Genomic DNA, 6,952 nt, shown 5'->3' on the forward strand with positions numbered 1-6,952 from the left:
TGACTGCGGGAGCCCAGGCTTGGCAAGGTGGGTTCTGGACCCTGAGCGGGAGGGCGTGGGGCTGGCTGCCCCTTCTCCTGTTGCTGCATTCTCTTCCAGCAGAGCAGTGCCCGGGATGGTGGCTGAGGGTAAAGCTGACAGAACTGGAGGTGGAGGTGGAGGTGGAGGTGAGGGGAGCGTGCCCCAGTGTGGTGGAAATAATGTCTGTTCTTCTGCCATGGTGAGGACAACAGGGCTGTCACACTGAGGCTGGGTGGCCTTCGTGGGGCGGGGAGGTGTCCCAGAAGCTGGGAGGGGGGCCTTATCCACTCTTGTCTCCTCAGAAAGTGACTTTGCCAGCACCATCTCCCTTCACTGGGGCCTCCTAGCTCCCCCAGGGGCCTCCCTAAAGTCATGTCCCAAGAGGCTGTGTTGGAGACACTAATTTGTGGGCAGGCGCCGAGGCTGAAAACCAGAGAACCATTTTTAGCGTCTGAGTTGGGGTGAGATGGCGTGTGAAGGGGACCCTACTGGGGGCAGCTGTCCTGTCCTTCTGGCTCACAGGAGCTTTCCTTCAGAGCTGGAGGGCTGGGGGCTCTGGCTGCTCACCACCTGGGCAGGAGGAGGGTGAGAGAGCACATTCCAGGCCACCCACCCGTACCCCCAGCCCCGCTCTGGGGAAAGGAAACCTCCTCTAGCCCAGCTCTGCAGGCTCCATCAACTTCCTCAGAGGAGCTGGGAGCAGGTGGGAAAGCCTGGAGCCTTCTGCTGAGGGCTGGGATCCCAGAGCTCCTTCTGGCCTGAGAGAGGCCCCTCATGGCTTTGGGGTTCTAGCACGTGGGAGCTTAGGGGAAGAGGAGGCTGGGCGAATCTTTATGGGGGCCTAGCAAGAATTTGTGGAACTAAAAGGATGCTCAGTGTTGGCAGTGTCCTGGGACACTGCCAGATAGACACTGGGAGATAGAGGGTCCCAGATGGCAACTCTTCTTGGGGCTCCTCTCCAAATGTCCCTGTCCCCAGGTTGGGATGTCCCACTCCACCCCAAAAGGCACAGGCTGTGGGCCAGGTAAGGACGGAGTGAGAGAGAAAAATTATGTCCATCTTCTAGAAGGACAAATGGAATCCTTCACTGTGCAGCAGGTGACGGCAGACGCAATCATGGGAATAAAGGTAACAACAGCACACAGCCTGGGTGCTCAGCATCTGGCAAAGCAGGGCAGGCTCTGGCCCCACCCCACACCCAGGGCAGCCCCACTTTCAGCAGTTTTCTATCCTGGGAGTATGTGACATTAGTTCATTTGAAGACAGGGTCCTATGGCTAAAGAGTTTAGATATGACTTCTGTGGAGCCTTTCTCTGGGCGAGCCGAAGGAAGGTCCCTTGCCTGGGTTGAAAGGGCAGGAGAGATAAGGCCTTCCAGAGCTTCCTTTCCCAGCATTAAGTCTTCCTAGACTGGTTAATGATCCTTTTTCTAGAAGGACTTGGGACACTGTCATCTTTGGAATTCAAGCATCCTACCATCCATGCTGGCAGAAGATTTTCCCACTAGCTTGTCACAATTCCCTTGGAGCTATGAAGTCTGCATTTGGGTTCAGTGGGGGTGGGGTTTTCTGAGCTGGTCTGTGTCTTCCTGGGGATTGAGAAAGCCCCTCTCTCTCTCAAAACTCAGGGGATGCTTCTGAGAATGGCAGACAGAAGAGAGGGAGTGGGAGCTAGAAAGAGTATGGTGGGTCCTGAGGCAATATAGGGAATTTAGCAGTGGGGTCTGGGATATTGGAAGGAGGTGGCAGAGGACCATGTCCCCTGCCCTGGGCTGGGGAGGGGTCCCATCTGGATGCTGTGTGAAGGATTTCTACAGTTGTCCTGAGGGTGTCTCAGAAGAGGAATTTTCTTTCTTTGCCCTCTGGAGAACAGCTCTACCACAAAAGCACTTGAAGGTGGGGTTGAGGGCTGGCATGGAGAAGAGCCACAGTGGGGAAGTCTTGGGGCTCCTTTCTCTTCTCAGCGATGTTAGGAGGTGCCCAGCTTGGTCCTGCCCCATGTATCCCAGCCCTTGCTGAGGACAGCACAGATTGGCATCTGATGATGTAACCAGCAGTGCTTCTCTCTGGGCCGCTCAAACCTTGGTTCCTTCCTAGCTCTGCCACCTACTGAGAGTCACTCACTGAACACCTCTAAGCCTTAGGTTCTTCATGTGTACATGGAGAGGAGGAAGCAGGTTGCTGAGAGGATTAAATGAGATAATATGTTCAGTGAAAGTCCCCACAGTGCCTGACACCCGAGGGTGACTCTGAAATGGTGGCTAGTATTATCATGCCTCCTATGGGTGCTCTGTGGAGGTGGAGGTGAACTACAAGGCCTCTCCACACCAGAGGGAAATTGAGCCTAGTGGGTGAGTGTAGAATTCAAGGGAATGGTTTGTGGCTGGAGGAAGAGAGCTGTGTGCTGTGTGATCAGGGCAACTCTTGATCAATACTTGGCTGGTTCTGGGGGCTTGGAGCCCAACCAGTTGGTGAAAATTGGGGGTTGGGGATCGGGAGGGAGGGTGGGGAGTTAGGTCCTCCTGACACAGAGTTGAGAATGAAAAATGTTAAAACACTTGGATATGCAGGAAGTAGCAGGCCAGAGAGGACTCGAAGATCCTTAGAAGGAGCCATAGACGGAACCATAGGAGGCGCCCAGGAGCTATGGGCTCCAGAAGGTACCCGCAAGTCCTCTTGCACATTCCTTGACCTGGTCTCAATAAAAATGACATCACGTCTCTTCCCCCACTCCACGGCTGTGAGATTTTCTCCTTCTAGCCAGTACCTTTCATGAGGTAGGTGCTTCCACCTCTCCATCTTGGTTCTAGGGAAGACCAGAAAGTCGTCTTTATAGCCAACTGGTATTCTTTGCCTTGACACTCATGTCCAGAAGCTATTACCACTTTTGGGCTCAATGCCAGCCCTGTTTGATCAAGGTTGGGAAGACAGACTTCAGATACTCAGAATCCTTCATATGTCTCTCTTTTTTCAACAGTTTCCTCCTAAACTAGTCTCAGCGAGGCTCATTGACACTCACCGGGGGTTTGACATTCCCCCTGGCTAGGGCCTGTTCTGGAAATAGTCCAAGAGGGAGATAGAGCCCCTGGCTCTGGGGCATCCAATCTGATGGTGATGAAAAGGCATGATGCCTCTTGTTCTATTCTTTTTTCTTTCTTCTTTTTTAAAAAAATAAAAGTCCAGTAATGTGCTGACTTCATAACAAGGTTTGAGGGAGGCACTTCTCACACGTGAGCACGAAAACCCAATCATCACGCTTCTTAACTACAAAAGGATCACCTCTTGTTCTATTCTATTGCATGTGCACATGATGCAGAGACAGGAATACACAGACAGCAAATAACTTGGGCAGATAATCCCTGCAGTTGTTCCTGAGTAGATAGATCTGGGTAGTTACTCTGGGCCCCCAAGGCTGAGCAGTGTCAGTAAACAGATGGTGCCAGAAAAGGTGTCTCACGCAGCTAGTTGTAAAAGACCTCGGGCTCATGCACTTGCAGTCACACCTAAGCACCCATTTTCATCGCCCACTGCCACCAGGGCTGAGGGAGGGGCCGCTACACCATGCAACCCCCACTTCAGACTGCTGATTGCTTTCTTGGGAATTCATTCCCTTTAAGATTGCCTGTGATAACTGATAACCACTGGACTTGTTTGAAAGGTTAGATGGTATGTGCATGTGTGTCTGTGTGTGTGCGTGTGTGTCTGCGTGTGTCTCTGTGTGTGTGTAGATACAGGGTAATTTGCAGGGGATGTCTACAGCCAAAATGATGGAGGCAGGATGCTGGAGGCAGAGAGTAAGGGGTTGTGGCATTTGCCACAACAAAGCAGAGTTCAAACTATCACTTACTAGCTATGTAACACCCAGCCAGTTGATTAGCCCTTCTGTGACTTAGTTTCCTCACCTGTAAACAGGGTTAAGATCTACCTCATAGGGTTGTTGTGTGGATTCACTTAGATGATGTTTGCAAAGGGTTTGGCATAATGTCTGGTCCATGGGAAGAGCTCAATAAATGTTAGCCAGTGTTGTTATAAGGCTGACCAGGGCCAAGAAATGTCAGTCATGGAAGTCTTCCTGGAGGAGGAAGTCTTGGAGCTAGCACGGGAGGGAGGGAAGCAGGCCTGTTCTATGAAAGGTGTAGGATAGGTGTGTGTGTAGTTGGGGGCTGTGAGAGGTGCAAGACGCCGCAAAGAAGATGGAATGAGCTCTACTGGGAACCCAGAGTAACTTTAGGTGTTTTTTTTTGTTTTTTTTTTGTTTTTTTTTTTGTTTTTTTGTTTTTTTTCAAGAGTACAGTCTGAAAAACCAGGGAGGGGAGCACCTGATGGAAGACGCCAGCGTGCTCCCTTACATGGTCTAGACGGGCCCCTGCAGGGGCTACAGATGAGGAAGCAGAGAAACAGGCGGCCTTAACGGGAGAGCCAGCCTTGGAGAGGATGTGTTGTGAATTGGGGGTGGGGGTGCCAACGTGCCAGGCCTCATTTCTCACTTCCAAGGCCACCCTTCTCTGGCTCAGTCTTAGTCGCCCTTTCTAATAGATTCTAAGAGTTTGACTCCTTCAGGAAGCTTCGGGTTTGTGAGTTCTAATCTTCAGTCTCAGTCGCTATGAGACCCCGTGCAAGTCCCAAAACTTCTCTGGACCTCAATGTCCAGAGAAGCCATGTTTTGGATGAAAAACCAGAAAGTGGCAGAGGTAGGGAGCAATCCACTTTGAGTCTCCTGCTCCTGGTGTGGGACAGAGAAAGCTCCCGGGGAGAGCTGCTCAGCTGCAGGCAGTGAGGGAAGGGAAGGAGGGAAGAGGAGGACCCAGGCAGCGCCCAGACCAGGGTGGGGAAGAGAACTTATTCTTACGCAACTTCCTGTTCTCTTATCCTTGAACTTGAAGCCAGGAATAGGGACAGGGATAGAGGGGCCAAGGCTTGGAGCCGCTGGGCTATGCAGATGCACTTGCTTGTCCAGCAACAGTTGGACAGGGCCTGGCCTGGGCAATGTGCTCCGGGGTGCGTGGAAAATGTGGTCATTCTTTGTCCGGGGAATTATTCTTATTCCCTACCATTTCTATTTACAGAGAATTTTATACTTCCTTACAGACACTGAATTATTGTGTTAAATTATTATAACTTAATAGCTTCTGAAATATACAAACAACAAGATGATGCCGACATGGCTGTTAGAAGACAAGACAAATAATTAGCAGACTTATGCTCATTTGTGTCATTGAACAATTCATCTCATTCGTTCCTGAAGGCGCTGCCGTTTTCCTGCTCTCCGTCTGTGGGGGTGCTTGTTTACACATCTCTCGCAAGAAAAGCACTTCTCTCTGGCTTCTCTCTTCCTCCCTCCCTCCTTCCTGCCTTCCCTTCCTCCTTCCTTCTCTCCCTCCCTCCTTTTCTCCCCGTTCCTTTCTTCTTTCTCTCCCTCCTTCGCTCTTCCTTCCTTTACTGATGTAACAACCTTGGTGTGCCGTGGCTAAGCCACACTCCACCCCTGACCTGCGGAGGATGAGTCAAACGGTCAGACTCGCCTGGGCTTGTTCCACGCTCCCCTGGCTGGACAGGCGTCTACACATTCTCAGTTAGGGGCTGGATGGGGGCAGCTGCTAGACAGGCCCTATTCTGGGCCTCTCTGAGAAGAAGTGTTCCTGAAAAGAAAGGGAGCCTCCTGCTTCCATGGCCCCTTAGCCATGCCAAGGGGCAGCACCGGCTTTCTGCTGATGCTGACGAGCTGTGGTGTGAATTCACGAAGGTCAGCTGATTCACGGGCCCTGGATCTCTGCTCTCCTTCCGCTAAGTGGGACTCAGGCCAGCCTGCCGTGAAGGAGGTGGCTGCTGCAGCTTTCAGGAAGGAACACCAGGTGTCAACCCCACTGGGTGACCAACCCCACCTGGCTAGGACCCAGTCCCTGGTGGCTGCTTCCCCAAGAGGCGGGCAGGGCTGGGGCTAGGGGCTGTCCGCGAGTGTTCTGGACTGTCCCCTTGCCACCATTCCCACAGGCTGCTCAGGACCGAGGCTGAGACAAGCGACCAGGACGGGATTGTATGGCTGCAGGAGGCTACACAGCCCCAGAGGCTGCTTCTAAGAGGCCCACGTGGCCTGCATGGGGATGTGCCTGGCTGTCCAGCATGTGGTCATTTGAATTGTACATGTTTCACTGGGATGCCTATAGAAAAGTAGACAGAATATCTGGAAAAAGTTGTTGAAAGGTTGCAAACTTAGCTACTTTTAAAATTAAAAAAAAGCTTCGTAATTATAAAAGCAATATATCCAAGTGTAAATTTTAAAATAATTTGCTGCATTATAGTAAGCATCCTATGATCTCTGTGTGCCCTATAACATGTTGTATAGTTTAAATATATACAATAAAATCTATTTTAAAAAATAGGCAATTAAATCTCATTTTAAAGAGTCAGTTTGACTCTCTTCTAATTTCTATCCCTCGCTTTCCTTCTGTGTGTGTGTATGTGTGTATGTGTGTATGTCATCTTCGTTAAATGGCTCAATGCATTCCGAATATTTTTTCCGTTGTCTTCATGATGTATTCATGGGAAGGGGAGTATGTGGCTTATTGCTGCTGGTTTATCAATAGAGAATGCTGGCCAAATGTCTTCAATAGTAATGACCATCTCAATAGCAGTAATGACAGCTATCACTTTCGGAGCTCCTCCTGCCTGCCAGGCACCACCGGGGTCCCTCCCTGCAGCCCTTCACACCATTCTCCTAGTCACTTTCTGAGGTGTCTGTGGTCATCCTCCCATTTGGAGGAGGGCTCTGAAGCACAGGAAGGTCCAATACTTACCCCATGGCTGGGATAAGATGGGCCAGGGCCAGGCTGTGAACTAAGGCAGAGAAAGGGCTCCAGCACTTTTCCCGAGCCCTTGCCTCCTCTGCCTCTGCCCCATGGCCACCTGGTGGGTGGACACAGCTAAGCCATGGCT

The 6,952-nt window shown here is 51.2% G+C and overlaps 1 long non-coding RNA gene and 1 other non-coding gene across 3 annotated transcripts in view; one reads left to right on the forward strand and one right to left on the reverse strand.

The window, feature by feature from the left end:
• The window catches only part of LOC129006836 (uncharacterized), a 31,097-nt gene that overhangs the window by 1,609 nt on the left and 22,536 nt on the right, over positions 1–6,952 (forward strand). The window contains exons 2-3 of one of the 2 annotated variants that reach the window (XR_008492098.1): positions 324–1,149; positions 2,590–6,419. The exons of the other annotated variant lie outside the window; for it this stretch is intronic. This is a non-coding gene — a long non-coding RNA (uncharacterized LOC129006836). Of the gene's footprint in view, positions 1–323; positions 1,150–2,589; positions 6,420–6,952 lie in introns of those variants that run through there. 2 annotated transcript variants of the gene reach the window in all.
• LOC129007026 (small nucleolar RNA U13) lies at positions 3,196–3,295 on the reverse strand. The gene has a single exon (XR_008492205.1). It is a non-coding gene; the product is annotated as a small nucleolar RNA U13 (small nucleolar RNA).

This window comes from Pongo pygmaeus, chromosome 8, assembly GCF_028885625.2.
Source record: "Pongo pygmaeus isolate AG05252 chromosome 8, NHGRI_mPonPyg2-v2.0_pri, whole genome shotgun sequence".
Taxonomy (NCBI): domain Eukaryota; kingdom Metazoa; phylum Chordata; class Mammalia; order Primates; family Hominidae; genus Pongo; species Pongo pygmaeus.